The 21600-nt window shown below is 34.3% G+C and overlaps 2 long non-coding RNA genes across 6 annotated transcripts; both read right to left on the bottom strand.

Annotated features, from left to right (window-relative positions):
- Window positions 1–231: 231 nt before the first annotated feature.
- LOC117923901 lies at window positions 232–593 on the bottom strand. Its single transcript, XR_004652696.1, has 2 exons — window positions 433–593; window positions 232–341 (listed from the first exon to the last, which is right to left on the bottom strand). It is a non-coding gene; the product is annotated as an uncharacterized LOC117923901 (long non-coding RNA).
- Window positions 594–4050: 3457 nt separating this feature from the next.
- Window positions 4051–20299, bottom strand: LOC117923899. 5 transcript variants are annotated; one of them, XR_004652692.1, is made up of 11 exons: window positions 20008–20299; window positions 16017–16168; window positions 13622–13689; window positions 9889–9933; window positions 6204–6287; window positions 5931–6116; window positions 5448–5551; window positions 5216–5338; window positions 4896–5008; window positions 4544–4629; window positions 4051–4405 (listed from the first exon to the last, which is right to left on the bottom strand). It is a non-coding gene; the product is annotated as an uncharacterized LOC117923899 (long non-coding RNA). The 5 variants fall into 5 exon arrangements; XR_004652694.1 differs by lacking the exon at window positions 9889–9933; XR_004652693.1 differs by lacking the exon at window positions 9889–9933 and having other exon boundaries at window positions 5221–5338; window positions 6204–6453.
- Window positions 20300–21600: the final 1301 nt, after the last annotated feature.

Raw genomic sequence — 21600 nt, forward strand, 5'->3', positions numbered from 1 at the left:
TAAAAATGGTGGAAAACTCCAAATCAGATAGTTTAAAATTATCATGATGTAAAGCATGAGAGGTGTCAAAAGAAGCACCCTCTAGTGGAAGCACAGCCTGGTTGAGCATGTGGAATGTCTCTTATTATTGAAGGATTAAAAACCCATTTTTGAGTCCAAAACCTAGTAAACAAGACCTCCCAGATGTACATGTTTCTGAAATAAATAGCATTTTAATAGAACTCAACAACATAAAATCAAAATCCAAGACATGCACTCATTAATACTCATTGCAAAGAAATAAACTCCATCCAATCAAATGGATTTTCCACGTTGTATTTCCTCTCATACCCAAGGGCAACCTTGAGAAAAGAAAAACAAAATAGTTTAAGCGAATAAATCTACCAAAACAATCTGGCTAAAAAATCTGAAACCAGCAAAATGGAAATATACCAAAAGGCGGTTAGCGACAAATTTTATGTACTGGCTCATGAGTGTTGCGTTCATGCCAATCAATGCACAAGGTAGGGCTTCACAAACGAACTGGGTTTCAATTTTCATTGCTTCATGGACAATGTGATGAACCTTTTGCCAGGGTAGCTGCTTCTGTAATAAACTGTTAACAACAACAATGATCTCAATTTTCAAAATTTTTTATTTTCCAATTTTTGGATGAACTAAAACTGAACCCATGATTTCAAATGAAAAAAAAGAGCAACATAGGTAAATTATGATTACTATTCTAGTTCCAATCATCTAACATGAAATTTAAATATTGATTAAGAAAACACCACCTGTACAAAGGCAAGCAAAATTGCAGTGAAGGCCCTCATCTCTAGAAATAAGCTCATTTGAGAAAGTCAAACCTGGCATCAATCCTCTCTTTTTAAGCCAAAAAATGGCACAGAAGATGAAAACAAAAAAAAAAGGGGGGAAACCCATAATATGTTACTTAAACCTTTTGACTAACAAATATGATCCATATTTAAGAACATAGAGGATCCTATGATTTGTAAAGAAACTACCTTCCTGAGAATAATATTCATTCAACACATGCAAAGGCAATAAGTCTCTCAACAAAGAAAGTGGAACTGCAAAAGGGGATTAGCACAATGAGAAACCAAAAAAAAAAAAAATTAAAGCAATAAATCTCATGCTTCACTTATTGAGAGCCAAGGTTCAAAGTTAAAAAATGGAGCTGAACTATCATGATCAAGAAACCCAAAAAAAATCGAACCTGAGGTAAAGAATGTAGTAAAAGCTTTAAAATTTGATGCTTGCTCTGAGAGTTTAGGATACAGAACATTACAGAAACTACTAAACCCAGGTCCAAAAATTTATTTATCAAGTGTTCTGCTCCCCTCCCCCCCCCCCCCCCCCCCCCCCCCTCACTCCTGCCCAACCCACACACAAGTGCTTCCTCTATGTAAAACAAAAGTCTAACAATGTTCTGGGATACAATAGCCTCTGTCAAATCCACATAAACAATCAAGCCCATGACTCAAAAACCTGGTGGGCTAGACAGGTTTCTAATTTTATTGTTTTTGCCATACACATGTTTTCATTAAGTTTCAGATTCTATGGTTTTGTTATATTTCACAATTTTTCCCAATTTCTATGCTCTTAAGAGTTAAACAATAAAAAAAAAAAATTGGAATTTTAGAGTACCAAAACATTAAAAGACATCATCTAGTGCAATGTGTAAGTGCTTTTATGCATATTACGCATTTATATAAAAGTTACTCATCAATACTCACTGCCTCTATCAATTGATATAAACCTCAATCCATTGAGTGGATGCCAATTGATTGAGGCTGAGTTTCGAAGTTGGATTAACCAGCCCGTTTCACAATCAATCATCCCATTTTTGAAAGTTTGAGGCCAACAAAATATTTGAAAACAAAAATAGATATTTTTTTTTTCTAAAAAAAGCATTTGGATTCAGCTTAATTTTAGGAGAGAGCCTTCAAAACTGCAGCCTATTGTTTTAGTACAAATTTCAAGTTAAGCAGACCCTCAGTCATGAGGAATCCAACAGTTTTGCTCAAATTGGAGTCAATCTTCAAAATCTTATATGTTTAAAAAAAAATTGATATCAAGAGCTTCTTTGAACTTGACCATAAAAATCACCCAAATTTCATAGTCCTGGAATTGCAAAATATTACAAAATCCAACCCTTCAAAATCCTAACAATATATTTGACATTACTAATGGTGAATCATGAAAGACATTTTTTGACATAGATACAACATATGATGGTGGATTTTTGAGGTTGTGGCACCACTTGAAAAGGTCCAGATTTGTGTTAAGGAAGGTCCAGGTCAACTTAAATCTGAAATGAATGGACCCATTTTCTAAATATTTGAGTTCCTAAAGTGGGGCCAACATTATGAGTGAGAAACAACCACCTCATATAACGTGTACACATACCTCAACTTTCCTATATAAGTGGTGCTCCCCTTCCAAACATCACCAACATTAAGAGAATGATATCGTTGTGCAAGTAGGACGTCTACAGTTCCATGCAACAAGAAGAAACTTTCCACATCTGTTGAAGTTGTCAATAGATAAGACAAAAGGAAAAAAGGCTAAAACACTTACAGCTCAAAAAGGAAACTCGAAAACAGAACCTGTCTTCTAAAAACTGTCTTCTAAATATCCTACTTGGTAATTAAGAATGAGGACATCTAGCTCTTCACCAATCCAACCATGCAACTAAATACATCAAATGACTCTGGATCATTGTAGGTTCTATATGCAAGAAAACCTTCATTAATGAACCACAACTTATCAAAAAATAAATGAGGTTTAGTTATTCACCTTGAATTAAGCCGAGATAGAGATGATATGTTTGGTTAGTACAATTTCATTTTATATAACACTGAATGAGGGAGCCCCTTAGCCTAGGCTGGGGGGGAAAAAATTGATTTTCATATATGAGCTTATAAAGGGATGTGCAAATGTGTTGAAGATTATAAGCATCCAAACAAGTAGCATTAAATTACAACAATAACTAATAACAAAGCAGCATCCAACAAACCCTCCAACCACCCCTACCCCAACACACATAGAGGACTTCAAATAATTTATAATGGCATGCCTGCAAGAGTCAAATATTCAAGAATCATAAAAATTAACTACATAAACTAAACTGGTTTAGAAGACTAAAATTCATTTATAAGGATAGAAACAACTTAATCCATATTGTTCTGCATAATGATACTAAATGTGACCCCAACTCTATATTGCTTTTAACTGAAACTTTTATCCTGCCCTAAAAAATATTTTTATTGATCACTATTAGTTTGGCACTTTAATGCATTAGTTGATAAAAAAAAAATTTTCAGTGTCGTTTTTTCACAAAAATTTTGAAAGTGGACTATCAAAGTAGTAAACCAATGACACTTCCTTAGTCTAACATTGCTATAAATGACAAATCACTACGAGTTTCCCACTGATGGTATTGAATAAATTAAAATAACTGGAAAAACTTGACAAACAACATAAAAATAAAGAATCAAAATCTTACTTACAAATTCCAGCTTCACCTCTCATATAGCAGAATTACCTTGGCCAAATAGTAGGCATAATAGAAAGCAATTTCTTCAACCTAGGCAATAGTTTCTCATATTACATGGATCTCTTAGAACTACGCATCTGCAAAGAGGTCATGGAGTAACCTCTTTAACTCAACCAAAATTTCATATACATTATAGTTAGTGGTAAATTAATCTAAAAACACCTAATAAAAGGAGGGACACAACCCAAATATATCGGAAGTATGCAATGGGTGCCCAAAGTAAAAATGGTAAACCAAAAAACCAATTATGATGTATCTCTATAGTTTTGAGAGGGCTCCGGTATTGGGCATGCCTAAATTTACAAACAAAAATCAAAATAGGAATAGTTATATTATAAAGTCTGAGTCATGATGAGAATGTCTTATGATCACATCCCTTTCTCCAGCAGCCACGATTCCGAAGTGTGACATTGCTCCTGTCTTCGTCGTGGTGTCTTTATGGTTGTCAACCATCTTGTTTTCCAATTGTCCCTGCAATAAGAAATAATAATGATAATAATAATAATAATACCAATAATGATGAGAATAAAAAGAAGGGAAAAGAAGGTGACATGAAGCTAAGAAGTAGTTTTATCTAAAACACAGAAAATGTAGTAGATATAATAGTGTAACCTAAAACTGATTTGAGCATCGCAATAACATAGACGGCTCCACCTTCTGATTATGGACTGCCGGCACCACCAGCTCCACTCTCATGCAAGTAAGGTCCCATCAGTGACCTTCCATGTTGTAGGTGGCCTCTATTAATCACATTTGACATGCTTTCATGACCTTCTCTCTAGCATTGTTTGCGGCACTAGTAACCAAGGTAACGACCAGCCTCAATCGATATAGATGCATCTTGTCCTGCACAACACACCAAAATCATGGCTCGGTTTGGTCAAACATGTAGTACTCCGGATGATTTCCAAAATATGTATGAAAATTTTCTACTATCCTATATAAATTCATGCTCAACCAAATCAATCATAAAGGAGACTTGACCTCTACTATCTGAACCCCAAAATGATTTTCAATTTTTAAGATCAGGATGTTGTCTTTCTCACTGCACAACCAATTAAAAACAGCTCCTGTAGAATCATGTAAGACAAATCCGTTAGAATGCTCGACTTTTTTTTCTTTTTTTTTTGGTGGGGGAATACAACAATTTAGAATCTGATCTTCAAATGATTGGCAACAGGAGAATCAAACTACATTATTGATTTCCCATATTTGAAACAACAACGAATCATGGGATCAACAACAAACAAAGAGGCATAATAATTAAATTTCAATAGAGGAAGTATTACGTCAAGCATAAAGTAACAACAGCATAAGCATGACATCAAGAACATACCCTCTGCGGCCAAAACGTCATGCCCTCCCATTTCTATGCAAGTACACCTCATAGTCAGGCTCTGCCTGTGTCCCATATTTAAGCAGCATATCATAGTTGACGTCCAAATTCACCTTCACAGACAAATTCGAAGCAATTACCATAATGGAAATTCATTATCAGTACAGGGAATAAAAAATTACTCAAAAATCCACAAGTGCTTTGTGTAACATTCCTGCACTATTTTTCGTACTGACAGAAATAATTGTTTGCCCCAACTTATGTCCTCAAAAATTGTCTTTAATCACAACCATCTTGGAGAGTTCATCAGGGCATTTCACCTTACACTGTTTCACAGCCTGCAAGGATAGTTCTTATTTCTTTACAAACATTTGATGGTAGGAAGCTTTTCTTGTAACGTAATTTTTATCTGTATCGTTGAAAGTAGCAGAAAATAGAAGCACCTAATGAAATTCACAACACAACAAAAAAGGAAGTCAATAGTATGATGGTAGCTCTTTCACTAACAACTTTAACATAAAGATCCAAACTATCTAAGAAATGAGAACTTACAACTGGCATGTGCAAGTGAGATCGCATTAATGAGGAGAACCTTGGTCTTTTCTTGTTCTTTTTTTTTTTCAGTGCTTTCCCAGCTTACAAACCACATCTAGATTCTGCACCATTAAATTTTCACTGATAAAGCCTACATGCTCAAATATTCAAACAATAAGCCTTTATATGTTTCAGCAGATATAATTCTGGTATAAAGTTTTCAGTAATAAACTATCAAAATCACTTGACAAGGTACTTATCACAGAAAAAAAAATAATAAATAAAATACTTCACAGGGTATTCATTCTAGTGTGTGTCTTCTCTTGTCAAAACTCGTAAGGACACTAATCTATTGGCTTAGTTCATATGTATTTAATTGTGCTTCCAGGAAAAAGTTTACTTTTATACCTGAATATTTTTTATTGGAAAGGTAATTCCCTCAAATATAAATTTTCCAGAGAAACAAACAACAGAAAAAAAAAAAAAAATAGAGGGTGCCACCTTCTGATTATGCACTGCCGACACCACCAGCCCCACTTTCATGCAAGTACAGTTCCATCATTGACCTTGCTTGTCTAAGGTGGCCTCTATTAATCAAATTCGACATGCCTTCAAGACCTTATCTCTAGCATTGTTTGCCGCATTAGTAACCAAAGTAACGACCAGCCTCAATCGATATAGATGCATCTTGTCATGCACAACACACACCAAAATCATAGGCCGGTTTGGTAAAAATTCAAATAAACCAATTTCTAAAGTCTTGGTTGCACTTACCTCCGCGATTGAATGTGCTAGTGTTGCCCCGTTCCAATGTTCCATGTACTTGATTGCGAACATGCCACAATCATATCTACACCACTAATTGCATTACACCAATCATATGCATACATCAAGCATAAAAGACAAATACATCAGTACCGCATATTTAATGATACGTAAAATAATAACAGTTAAAGTAATCTACCCATTTAGTTGTTGCACAATTTGGGGTTGCACATGCCCGAATTTTGAGACCTCCAATCGCCTGAGCATGCCATGAGCATGGAATGCTTTATCAATTGCCTCAGACAAATGTCTCGATACAACACTTATCCTGTTACCCCTTGATTACTACTCAAAAACCACATATTTTAGATACTAACTTTCATGTGTTTTACACCTTTTGAGTAGTAATTATGCCTAATTTGCCCAAGTAATACATTACTACCCTTGCAAGTGATACTAATGGTTTTTGTTGAGTTTTGGAGATATTTTAAGGTGATTTTTGAAGCATGGAGTGACAAATGGAAAATGAATGGAGGAGGGTACATAATGTGGTCATGAGGAAGAGGGAATGCACTTGAACCAAGCTTTGAAGCTTAATTGAAGGTGGTGGAGATGGATTAAACATGAAGAAATGAGAGAAGTTGTAAAGAGGAGCCGGAATAGCATAATTTTCGGTTTCGCATGACCATGCGAAATTTTCGCACAGTCATGCGAAATGAGACAGAAAGGAGGTGGCTGCAGCATAAAAGGAAATTTTGAGGAAGTGATTTCGCATGACCATGCGAAATTTTCGCACAGTCATGCGAAACGCTCCAGAAGAATGAAATTGAAGCTTTTGGATTCTCCACTTCGCACCATCATGCGAGATTGCTAGGGTTAGTGCGAAAATGCATTCTCTCCAGATTCCTTGATGAAGAAGCATCTAGAAGACCTCTAAAATGTTGCCAAGTGTCCTTTTTACCTTGGCCTATAAATAGAAACGGGATTAACTCATTTAAGAACTTTTTGATACATTTTCTAATTGTAGTAATTTTCATTCTTCTTCTCTCTATATAATTTTCCATTTTCCTTCAGTTTCTCTTATTTTCTCGGTAGCCAAACATGTCTTGTGAGATCAAATCTCCAAGCATGAGTGGCTAAATCTCGTTTTTCTCGGAGGAGGGAGGATCTAGAGGCAAGATCTATGGTGAATTAGAGAATTGAGCCCGAATTGTAAAGGTAATTAGATCCAATTGATTGATTAATTGAAATTTGGGGATTTTTCTCTTCAAATTGTCTTGAATGATTACTACAATGCAAGCTAGGTAGATTCATCAAATTCTTAATGCTAGATTTGATGAAATTGAATAGTTGCATTGTGTGAATCATTGGAAGATAGTTTAAGATGAATTGAATTTATGATTCAAATTGATCTCTTGGATTAGATTACCTAATTTTAAGAGAAATTAGATCTAGATCTAAAGCTAAATCAAAAATCGTTTAGATGAAAATTTAGGTTTTCAATCTAACTTGATGAAAATTAGATCTTAACACCTATTCACCATGGAAATTGCTCTGTAGAAAATCCTAACTCCGAGAATCTTACATCTTATAAATTTTCTTCTCTTTTACACTTCATTTTCAATTCAATTTGAATACATTGCTATCTTGAGAATTTATCATGCAATTTCAAGCAAATTTCACTTGATCACCATCATTTCTTATCATCTCGTTCAAGCCTTAATTACCGAGAATAATCCATCCTTGTGGACGATACCTAAATACCACTATACTACGGTAGTTTGTACTAAAACCACTTTTTGATCGGGTACAAATTGCTATAGAATAGTGAATTAGGTTATAAATTTTGTTTTGATCCAATAAACGACAAAATATGAGCGATCAAAAATGGCGCCGTTGCCGGGGATGGTGCCAAGGTGATTGAGGCATTTTCTTTGGTGAGGATTAACTCTTGTGATCCACATCACAAGATTGGTGAAGTTCTCTTTACCAATTCTCCACTTTCATCTTAATTTTCTTCCAGATTTCATTTTTCTTTTTTTTTTTTCCTCTTTTGTTTTTTTTGTTGTGTTTTGGTTTTCTTTTGTTGCTGTGTAGGTGAACCCTTGTATGCTCCATTGGGAACGAAATTCTAAGAGAAGGTTGGAAAGAACTAATTCATCTACTCAAGTGCTGAATATTGGAACTGCTACAAATACAATGGAACCTCAAGGTGAAGATCAACTAAGTCAACATGGTCCAAATGAAGAAAATTTCCATTTGTATCGATCTATGAGGGACCATATGCATCCACCGAGAATGAGTGCACCATCATGCATTGTTCCTCCTAGTGAGCAAATGATCATCCGTCCTTATTTGGTGCCACTTCTTCCTCAATTCCATGGAATGGAGAATGAGAATCCTTACACTCACATAAAGGATTTTGAAGAAGTATGTCATACTTTTCAAGAAGGGGCTACATCAATTGATCTTATGAGGCTTAGGTCATATTCTCAATCCGCATAAATGCGGTATTTCTAAAAGTACCCTTATACCTCATTAGTTTGGGAATGTAAGGTGAAGATCCTTATTTAGAAGGTTGGAATGAAGTTGAATAATTTATTTCAAATTTGAAGATTCAATTAGGGAACCTGATGGTTGATCTTCTTTATTTCCCCTATGCTGATATTGTTGAGGCTAAAATTAAATATTAGAATATGTCAATGTTTGGGAAGAGTAGAGCAGGATAAACTAAGGAAGGTGGTAACAGTACATAAGTCAGCATAACCAAAGCCTAGTAGGGTCAATTGATTAATTATAGATGAAATTAATCAATCAAATGGGTTAGAAGAAGCAAACTTTGAGGAACATATTGATTATCTTAAAAAACCAAGCCAGATAGAAGAGAATGTTAACACTTTTTTTGTGCTACATTAATCTATGTGGTTATTTAAGAGCATGTTGACTAATTTGTTATGTGCTAGAGTAATGTATGTGGTGAGAAAAAGGTATTCGAAGAACAAAACCCATGAAAATAATAAGACTTGTGAGAGTAGTTAAAGGGGTATATTCATAATTTCCAATAAACTACCAATTAGAGATAAGATTTTTCATTTAGGTTCAAACTTGAAGGTGAAGCTCAAACCCCCATTCAGAGATGGGACTGAATATGGAAATTTAGTACAATGCCTTTAACAATGACCCAAATTTTCCTACCATTGGCCGACAAATTTCAGGCCCTATTTGGATTGAAATACCGTTAAAAACACAGATTCATCAACATGTTTCTATAATTAAAAAAGACAAAAAAAAAAAAAATCAAAATGAAAAGAGTAACACCTAGATGGATTTATACAAAATGTAGATGACAAGACAACAAAGAAGTTCTTCAAGCTCTGTGAAGGAAGTCTTTCTCTTGCAATGGTATCATAGATGGAAACTGCCTGCAGAAGTGGTTGGAAAGCCTATGGAGGTCTAATACAAGCAGGAAAGGGCACTCCATTACTATCAATTTAAGGTTATGAAACATACTATACAAGACATGGTCATAGTTGATGATGCATCAAAAGACAATAAACATGAAGAGTATGCACATTCGATAGCAAATATGTATAGGAAGAGGCTGATTAGACTCAACAGAAGCATAGTCATATTTTACCATATATTGGGATAGTAGCAAGAAATGTCATGCGAATGACAGTTTTCCAATATGTACCTTTGTTGTCCCTATGTCTGTGAATGATGGATTTTGATTTACAACCTGTATAAGCTTGTTTAGTACAACGATAACATTTGTTCAAGTATTGTACAACACAGTTCTTAATAAATGGGAGCTTGATATTTACAATATACCATAAATTGGAATTAAAAAGTACACCACTATATGGTTTTCAACAAGATTAGCCTACTAAGAAATTAAGCAAAAGGAATTATGATAACAATCTTGATGTAATATTACCCATTACTACACACCAATGATAAGTGTTACATATGTGTTCTTGGTTGGTAACAACCTTTAGAAGAGTGTTCAAAACATGTAATGGATATACAATGGAACATAGTTTTAGTCAGGGAAGAATGTGATAGCATTGCACTTAAGACAAAGGGTTCTTGCACGTTTTCCTGTTGTGCCCGGAAGTATGACATCTTGAGCAATAGACAGTCCGTTTATCTTGAAATTGGGACTCAATGTGCTTCTTTCTTGGTCTTTCGAGAGGCCGCTTGGTATGGGGAGGGTTAAGAGAGAGGAAAACTTCACCGGTGATAGATCGAACCAAACCATCATTAGCGACCATTGGCATGTCATGGGTCTCTATACCGGAGAAGGAGCCCGAGTAAATCAACTCTTACATTGGGAATTTGTACCAATCTTGAACAAAATCAACAACATTCTGACCGATGGAAAGAATAACGGCGCCGCATGTTCACAAGGGATGCCCAACATTTCCCAACCCCTACATGTGCAAGTACACTTCATAATGTCCACATTCAAGAAGGTGGTTCCGATAGAAACCCCAAATATTCCGTTCATGAAAGGAGTGACCGGATACACCTCACCCTTGGCAATTTTCTGCTGCACTTTTTCTTCAATTTTTGGCCCTATACATCCTTTCCAATTATTTGATTCTTATTTATGTTTGACAAGCATAGAACCTAACTTAGCCATATGCTCCATTAGAAATGTACAAATGGAGTGATGTCTTTCATTCCTTAGCTAAGCATTAAACGACTCAGCAAGGTTTGTGGTCATTTTATCCCATCTTTGTTTTGGGAATTTGGACATAGCCCAATGTTCGGGTTCATTTTCTTCAACCCATTTGGCCAAAGCGTCATTGTATTTCCGTAGTTCAAACATGGAAACATTGTAATCGTGCTCTAACCTTGCATAGGCAATACTATCAAGGAATTGGAGTGCATTTTCTTTACCTTTGTTCCCTCTTGTGTTATGTTTGCTCAAGAAAGAGCTGAAATTTTCCTTCAAGTGACGGTAACAGTAGGCATGGTTTTCAAGCCCAAACACTTCAGGAACACTACGAAGGAGAGCGGGATGTCTATCCGAGATAATAACAACTTCCTTATCTCCAACAACCTTTTTCAAATTTTGCAAAAACCAAAACCAATCATCATAATTTTCTGAGCTCATCATGCCAAAGGCTAAGGGGAACATGGCGTCATTAACATCGTATGCGGTCGCTGAAAATAACGCACCCCTATATGGCCCACTCATATGGGCGGATTCAATAGCTATGATTGGCCGACACCCCATTGCAAACCCTTGGATAGATACCGAATTAGCAACAAAGATTTGCTCAAAATGTCCATCACTTGAATGCCCCAACTCAACAATGCCTCCCGGATTTGTTGCAACCATTTTCTCACACATCCAAGGCAACAATTTGTAATAATATTTGGGTTCTCCATAAATGCGCTCATTTGCCTTCTCCTTGATATTCGATGCTTGAAGATACGTCAATTGCATCCCATGTTGCCTTTGAAAGTCCTTACAAATTTGGTAGGGTTGGTAATCGGGAGTGGACGGATGACATCATCAATAAGCAATGAAGCCCGATTAGATCTCACTAAAGGTTGGCATGCGGCAACATTTTCCAAACTATGAGTATGGTGGTTATGAAAAGTGTGAACTTAAACGATGTTCGAATCCCCAACTGCACGAGCTGTACTTTCCAAGGACATTCAGTAACTACGCAAACAACTGTCATGTGTTTTGTAATATTCCTCTTGAAGCGATAACGGAATCTACCAGTAATTGACATCAAATAAACGGCATCACGGAACTCAGCAGCATTGGGGAAGGTATGTCCACTACCCATAATGGAATTTTCAAACCTCCTTGAGTCACGTTCGAGTATATTTGCTTCCACACATCTATGGGAGAACCCATATGACTCAATTGTAAGAGAGCCATTGTAGATATTAATTGGCAGATCGCCACCGGATGAAAGTAGGTGTGCGGAATTCGAACCAACAATAGGAGAAGGGGCACTACAAAGGAAAAAAAACAAAAAAAAAAATATTCATCCATCTACATATATTTGAAGAAAAGTTAATAGACATAGTGGATGTGATGTTGGGAAGGCTATCAGTACCTATTCGGTGCTCTACAGCCTTCAACAACTTCACTTGATGATGAGACATAGACGTGACAAAACATTTGGTTGAATCGAAACATCTTAAGTAGGGCTGCATCATCATGCAATGGTAGTAGACATGATGGCTCAAACTTGACCATGAATTCTAATTTGATAGAATTCTAGTCAAAGTGCAGTGCATCACACAGTTTTGAAACGAAATCACTATGTGACATATGCCGACTAACAACCATCGATTCGGTACGACCACCCTGATATTGAACAGACCCTCCAACACATTTAACTAGCTTACTGCCTTCATGAATGTAGCATAACATGTCCTCTTCCATCACCTTAATTAAATAGAAACTTGTTACAAAAAAAATGACAACAAAAGTAAATAAGGATTATGCATGAATATAATGATGAATGAAAAAGGAGAAGAGATAGTAGAGAGAAAGGTCATAAAGGGGTCATCCTCGGGCCATGTGATGGTAATCGAACGTCTAAGATTTTTTTCTTAGTGACACAAAAGACATAGAGGAAACGAGGAAGCATGGATTGAAGGGCCCCTTTCTATATTCAAATCCCTAATATATACATGTATCCATAATCTAATGCCATGAAGTTGCTTGAGGAATATGAATGGTGGCTTCCTCCCTACCCACCTTTCCCATGTCCTTATCTCCAACCGATTTTCTATGTTTCTTTCCACTTCCATTCCTCATCATCCTATAAACATAATTACATCTTATAACAGTTATTGAAAAGAACCTTTTACCAGGGACAAGACATTAATAGTTAAATGATCCCACATATCGAAGAGGGACATTCTTTTGATGCAATTACTTTATGACTCCCACTCTCACTCTCATGTACATAACTTTCTATCTTAACTTTGTAGGTGTATACCTAGGCCTAATGTGTTTATACATGGACCTTGATTCAAAAGTGAAAAGTCCATCGTATCTTCACAAAGATTTCAATAAATCTCATATTATAGTTTTTTTCGAAATCAATTTGTATAATGCATCAAATTCGTTCATAGAGTTAATATTCAATCACCTCATCCTTTCAAGGTAAGAAATTGAAAGCAATTTTAGTGGACAAAGACAAAGCAAAAATATGTGGTAAATAGTGAGTGATTAATGGGGTGACTATAAACAAATAAGTTACTGTCTTAGTGAACATAACAGATGATAATAGTTGCACAGTTAGGAAGAAAAGTTGATTGCAGAAACATCACAATAATTATGGGTTTTCTCTACATTTGCATGATGTTTTTGCAAGAAAATGAGAGAGAGACAAAGACAGACACACAGAGAAGAAAGAAGAAGGAGCATAGGAAAAAAAGAATACCTCAAAAATAGTTCCCAAGTAATCTATGAATGCTAGAAAGTTGGTTTCTTCAAAAAGTCCGTATATATCTGTAGTCCAACAAGGAGAAGCTGAGAATGGGAAGAGAAAAAGGGACAGGGGAGGAATTTAAAAGCTTGGATATAGTACATAATGAATAAGCTAAGAAGATTAATGTTTATTGTAAATAACATAGGGCTTTCTGGTATGTTTGAACAAGAAGAAGTTAAAGTCACTTATGTTTGGAAATAAGTATGACAACAAAATAAACATTTTATATAGGTAACATTTTTGCCCTCTCCTGAAAATTAAAGTGGAAACCTACCAGGATCCCACCCCCAACACTTTGCTACGCTAACCAGGTTTCAAGGGCTATGAAAAGGGAGGCCAGAATAAGCATTGAAGACAATTTTTAAGAAGCAAGAACAGCAAGAAAGAATCTGAAGCTAATATAAACAAATCTCAATCAAATTACAGCATATACCCTGACTATGCAGATTCTATCACTCAAAATATTATGTCCAACTATTGACAATTAAGCATGCGAGTAGGGGTGGCCAGAAACATGACAGTGAAGGGTTGAACCAAACATGAAGTTGGCTGGCAACAAAGGATTCATATAGCAGTACCAGTGAAGTAGTTGGATCAAAGACTAGTTGAATTAATTTCTTAGGTATACACAGATATAATATAGTCTCTACAACATATTTTGGTAAGTATCCAATATGAACTTGAAGCTGTATTTACTAATAGATAGTGCAGGCATGTGATATTCTATATAAGATTGGTGAACAGTCTCAGAATCTAAGATCATGTTTGGTAGAGAGACAAATGGAACACAGATTTATGAGAGGACAAGATTGAAAGTTTACATAAAGCAAATCTCTAAATTAAGGACATATTGAATAGTTGACTAGGATATTACAAGAGGAAAGAGAGAAGTATGGCTTACGAGCCGACCATGCGTATCTTTTTCCTTATTTATTTTTTAAATAAATTTAATTTAAATGAGAAACAAAACCTCTTAGTCATTTGATTCAAGCTGTATTTGAGAATTGCTTGAAAATTCATACAGACCATATATGGATCATGAAAATTAGTACGAAAATCATATGAAAAAATCAACATCTGTGAAAGAAGGAAGTCCAAGACATGATATAATAACTCCAGTGCAGAAGGGGAAATTCATGATAAACATTCATATCATGAAATCATGTATAAATTGATTATAAGTCCCCTCTAATCATATGAACATGATCAAACCAAAGAAATGGAGAAGCTAGCTCCTATGGTGTAGATCGTGTCCTGTAACAATGATCAAAAGGTCCCTAGTTCAAATTTCCAGATATTTAAACAATGTAGGGTAAAGGAATGGACCCATGTGGCCGAAAAGAAAAATAAAAAAGGTAATAACAAACAAAACAAGGTTGGGTGTATTACCAATGGAATAGTATAGAAATGGACAAAATGTTATGAGTTGTGGAGGTGTTTTTCAAATACTCCAAAGGGCATTTTTTTTCCTTTCTGTGGCTCAAGTGACTAGTTTCAAGCAATTGGGGTAGGGGTAGTGGAATCAATTGATAGAGCATTTTCAAGTTGGTAGATTCGTTTGGTAACTTTCTCAGAATAGGAAATACTAACAACCTACGCTAATGACATGTTAGTAGGGTCTGAGTTGTGTAACCTTCATTGGAATGGGAAGGATGCCCGAAAAAAAAAAAAAAAAAAAAAAAAAACCAATAGGATCAGGTCTTCACTGGAATCCACCCGGAATGAGGCAGGGTTGAGGACTAGGACCCTATATTCCCCACCCAGAATCCAGTCAAATCATATTATTAAATGTATTTGTCCACGTAAAAAATTAAATGTGAATTCTAAGAGGGGAATGGGGAACTTGTCCCCTAGATTCCCCATCCCCGCCTCATCTAGCCTAAAATGGAGAATGGCAACAGGGATGAGACAAGGAGTCCTCCTTGACCATGCCTCACCCCTTTTACATCTCTAAACCTGTGAGACAAATATGATACAAAAGCTTTCTTTGCTACCTTGAAGGGCATGGGATTGAAGAATGTGGAGAATTGAAATTCTAATAAAGAAAGCTTGTTGAGTTGGTCCAGGTTTCATGGTTGGATTCCTGTGGGAATTCCGCAAGCCCTTAGAATCAAGAATCAAAAGTGAAAAAACAAAACATTTCAAGACTAACTTCTGTCAGTGAATGTGTTTTTCCTTTTCAAGAATGACCTATAATAGTTTAAACTCTATGGGAAAATAATTGAGACCAATCAACTAATTTATGAAAACATCAACAAACGATATGTGCTTCAAAAATCGGATCTAATATTATAGCATAAAATTTGCAATTAGGAGTTTTGCAATATGTTTAAAGAGGAATATAAACCGATGGAACTTCATGATTCAGTTGCTTGGACCATAATGTCTAGCTTCATTTGCAGCAAACATGGACAAAAAGCTGACTAATTCCCTACCTCTGATCCCTCTCTATCTCCACTGCAACAGTAAAAGTGTGGTAGCTTGACTCGGCCATAACTCCTGGACAAAGAATGAATAATTAAAATAAAAATCCAAATTGTGCAGTACATTGCATCCTCTCTAATAAGGAGAAGGTGAATATCAAGCCAGAGAGGTCATGCAAGAAGAGAAGGCTCAAAAAGAAAATAGAAACAAGAGCAAGTAAAATTCAAATGTGTATTCTTGCAACTGAAGAGAAAAAATATGTCTAAGACACTGAAATAAGATGAAATAAGCCAAAGGGTCTGTATAATAAGCTAAGTTGTTATTAACTATAGTTTGTATGTCTGTTCATCCTACTGGGCAAAGAGTAAAGGAACAGTACATAAATACATATGGAAAGCTCCCAAATACCTAAATGAGGCAAATTTCAAGTCTGGTTTCTCTTGTGTAGAAACAAAAATTCAAGATTTGTTTAGCAAAAATGAATTTCTTTAATGCTAGATCAGCTTGATTTTGGTAATCAACAGTTTTAGCTACAGGGATGGTTTGTTCATATATGAGACAAGTGCATTTCTTGAAGCAGAGTCATTCTTGGGAGAGGCAATTTCAAAATAAATTTCTAATAAGCTAATTTTCCTCAATTTAAAAGGTATGACATGTCAGAATAGAGATACTTAGGAGCATACCAAATCTCAAAACTTAAGTCAGGGGTGGACCAATTCTTATTTTCTCATCCATATCCCAAACTAAAAAAATTGTCCAACTTTTACGTACATAGAATGTGGAAATTGTATTTTAAGGTGTTAAAACTATGATATGCTTCACAAATCAAAAGGAAGCAACAAAAAACTCAGAAAACTCTTTATGCATGCACATGAGATTAATACCAACTAGAAGACCAAGTTGCATAAGTTCATGCATCTTTTTAAAACCACATGATAATCATTTTAGAGGTGGATCATGTATTATGTGTCTATCATTCATGTTAAAAAGCAATGGCTAAAAAGCAAGGATTATTTCCTTTCAAGGCAGCTAAAAAGCAAAGACTATACTAGGGATATTTTTAGATACATGCAACTTGCTCTAACATTACATTTACACCTCCTCTTGTCCAAAAATCATATTTAAATATTTAATGTTTCCTTATCTCACTCTAATTGAAATGATTTACTTTATCGTAATTTTTGGACAGAAATGATTTCAAGATAATGAAGCTAAGAAAGAATTTACTGCACCACTTGCCTTACACATTCTATTACATAGTAAATAGACCAATAGTCTTAGGAAAAACACAACACAACTTATATAATGAACTGAAATGGAAAATGGCACTAAAGAAACTAATGAACAATTGTCCCTTTCTTTCTTATGCAACAAGACAAGGCATTTGAGACAACCTTTGCTCAAGTTTTTTTCCTAGATAATTCTAATCAATACAAAACTGGTGCTTACACCAATCACCCCTTAGTATATTAAAAGAGGAAAAAATTCAAATATCCACTTAGTCAGGTATCAGTCTACCTGAGGATAACATTCAATTAAGTTCAGTGTTGATTGGTCTTCATAGTATATTTACATGTCGAATTTTCTATTTGAATAACTGAAAAATCAGTGCCCTTACTTGCACCGGATTATGACTGGAACGGTTTTCAGAGCCTTTGGTCCATTTCTTATGCCTCTTTTATGGCGAGACACCTACATATTTAGGACATATAGATAGCTTTAAGATCAGAAAGTAACAAATTTTCATCACCTAAAACAAATGAAATAAATAAACAAAACCCCAAATAGCACATTACAAATAAAACTTGAAATTAAAAATCTGGGTGTGAGTATGTATACTTTTTTCTTTATAAATTTTTTCTTCAATCTAGACTTCTTTACAATGCAAGCAGAGCTTACACAATATAGGCCTACCAATAATTGTGTGACTTGAAATGATACCATTCATTGATTCCTATTTTATTTATGGAAAATCGAAATTCTGAATTCATAGCTTTGCTTGGTTTTGTTGCATTGGGAAGATAAAGTGAGGTTTGATCATCACTGATTTTTGTAAAACAGTTTGTTTTGATCATCCATATTTAATTAACATCCATAAACCTATTCTGTAATGGATTTAACTTTCCAATAAAATATTGCATTCCTTCTCTCATTATAGGTCTAGATATCAAGATTTAGCATGTTAGCTCATCCATCCTGGGAATTCTAATTCAAGATTTCATTTTCTAGATTTAGATTTATTATGCATGTATTACACAAGCTCTTAAACTAATATGATTTTTTCAATATAGTAATTTATACTCGTTTCCTACTCACTGAACAGCAGTATAATCGATACTAAAAGGAGACACCTCAAAATTCACTTCTGACACCATATTAAATCCATATCGTTGGACAACCCAACAATCAGTGCTCAAAATATGGAATCCCCAAATGATAAATCAGCTAGCAATTGACACCAAAAAAACAAATCAATAATACATTAGAGAGAACCTTTGATTTATACTCAATGACTTATTTCCTACTCACCTACCACCATCATAATCAACACTCAAAGAAGCAAAAAAAAAAAAAAAATTAAATTTCACTACTGAAATAGTGTGGAAGCAAAGCCATTGGACAACAAAACTTTCAATGCTCAAAATATGAAAACCCATATGCTTAAACCAGGTAACAATCAATACCCTAGAATGAAATCAACAACACACCACATAAAACCTTTAATTTATATTCATTTTCTGCTCACTTACTACAAGTATGATTAATATCTAGAATGGGCAAAATACCTCAAAATTCACTTATGAAACGATATAAAATCCAAGTCGTTGGACAATCCAACAATCAATGCTCAAAATTCGAAAGACCCAATTGCTTAACCAACCAACACACGACCCCGAAAAAAAATTCCACATCATAGTATGCAAAAACTTTACTTTATAATGATTTCCTGCTCACCTCCTACCAGTATAATCGATGCTCAAAACAGTAAAAACACCTCAAATTCAATTTTGAAATGAGATGAAAACCTAATCACTGGACAACCCAGAAGCCAATGCTCAAAATCTGAAAGACCCAAATGCTTAAACCAACCAACAACCGACACATAAATATATTTTTGTGAAAACATCTAAAATATGAAGTTTTGGCCAAAAATATATTTTTCTCCAACAAATCTTTAGAATTAGCAATTGATCAGCCTGGCTTTTTTAGGTGAACTAATTCAAAGGTCAGCCCATGCATGAGTTACCATGAATACTTTCATATTCATACCTGGAAGGTTGAATTGTAAAGGGCCACAATATCAAAAGAGTACTACTATGTGACAAATAAACAACAAGCTCGAGGGTATAACAATATTTGGACATCATGTACGAAACCCTAGAGAATGAATTAAGACCATTCATCATCACCTATGAATTAAGACCATGCTAATCCATGGTCCACTGGAAAATTCCCAAAGTGGGAACTTTCTTATTATTCTATGTGTTTAGATATATAATAATAATGTAAGGAAAATTGGCCTTCTTATTATTGTCGGTGGTGACAAAAGGTGTTGATGGGCTCACCTCCTACCAGTATAATCGATACTCAAAACAGTAAAAACAGTTCGAATTCAATTTTGAAATGAGATGAAAACCTAATCACTAGACAACCCAGAAGTCAATGCTCAAAATCTGAAATACTCAAATGCTTAAACCAACCAACAATCGACACAGAAAACCTCACAATACCCATCAAAAAGTAAAAATAAATAAATAAATAAATAAAAACACAACCAAAATAAAGTACCAAAACTGAATTTTTTCTGATGCTCAATCTGTTATTAAACTAGTTTCTCTTCTGATGCTCATGATAACACCTTTAGCCCTAATATGTTCTCAACACCCAAACGAATGCTTAAATGGAAAACTCACCTGTGATTGATTAAGGAAGCTCCACTTCAGTTTCTAGAAACCTTTAAAAAATCAACCTTTGATGAAGAAATACGAAGATCTGCCTCAACTTTGGCTTCCTTGAAGGTTTTCAGAAGAAACCTATCGGGTTTAGGTCATTAACTTGTGAAGAGACACGCTAGGGTTAGGGCAGAATCAGACGAAGTCGACTTTCGGAAGATGGGTATCCATTGCCTGCTTAAGACCTCAATAAACAGATCGACTCTATCGAATGAGTTATGAAAATGGAAATTTTCTGAGATCTGGTTAGGGCAAAACGAGATAAAGTGACAGAGATAACTTCAAGTTTTAAATGTTTCTCAGGTCGGGTGCGTTGTGGGTTTCAAACTTCATAACTTCATTATTCACATTTTAGTGTTTCTAAAATTGCGCAGTGGCTGCTGATATGGAGACCGCAGTGGCTGTTGACAGGGAAAAATAAAGGGCAATTTTGGAATAGCTTACCGAAACAGTATATAGTACACAAAAAAATAATAGTTTGGTCATTAACGGACAAAGCCCATATTCCACTTTCTATGGGTTTCATTCCCATATAACCTTCAAATGGAGCTCCCCAAACACAACTTTCCCATATTATATTGTATATCCTATATAATTTTATATTTAAAAAATTATATATATTTAAAAACTAAATGTCAATTCTAACTTTTCACATTGAAACTTTTAAAATGAAATCCTTGTTAAAACTCAAACATTAATGATTTTGTTAGACTTCGTTTTTGCTTAGATATATTTCTTGTTTTTTATTTTTAAAATTAAGATTTTTCATTAAAAAAATATTTAAAAATAAAAACTCTAGTGTAAAGTTATGTGATGTCTTAAGAATTACTTTTAAAATTTTTGAAATTTTATATAAAAAATATTTTTAATTTCTCAATTTTTTTAATTAACTTGAAAACAATATTAAATTTTGTATGTAATCTTTTAAAAATTCTTGTATTTTATATAGATATTAGTATTATTTTTTGTTTTTGAAAATAAAAAGACATTAATTTTTCTAAGTATCATTAGAATATTTTTAACGAATAATATCATATTTTAATATAACCGAAAAGATAACTTATCTAACTGTTATGAGAAGTCTATAAATCAATATTTTTAAAATAAAAAATCTATATTAATTTAAAAAATCAATATTTATATTTTATAAATAAAAAATGGGAATTTATCTCTTAATGTTATGGGAATAGGGGAGCTCTCTCCAATTATGCCTCATTTACATCCTTGCATTTGCATCCTCGTGGAAAATCTTACGTTGAATTAGCAAATTGGGGTGCTTATAGCTCAAGCATTTCTTTTATATATATTGCAAATATACCTTTGCAATCCTATCAAAAAGAGATTTAAAACCTTAAAGCTATATTTGGTTGTGAGAGAATATAAAGAGAAAAAATAACAAAAATAAATAAATAAATAAAAAGTGAAAGAAAATAAAAAAAAATTAAAATTATTAAATTATTTTTATATAATATTTCAAAATAATTTCATTTATTTTAACTTTTTTATATAAAGATTAAATAATTTTAAAATAAAATAATTTTTAATTCATTTTAA

Source organism: Vitis riparia, chromosome 10 (assembly GCF_004353265.1).
Source record: "Vitis riparia cultivar Riparia Gloire de Montpellier isolate 1030 chromosome 10, EGFV_Vit.rip_1.0, whole genome shotgun sequence".
Classification (NCBI taxonomy): Eukaryota; Viridiplantae; Streptophyta; class Magnoliopsida; order Vitales; family Vitaceae; genus Vitis; species Vitis riparia.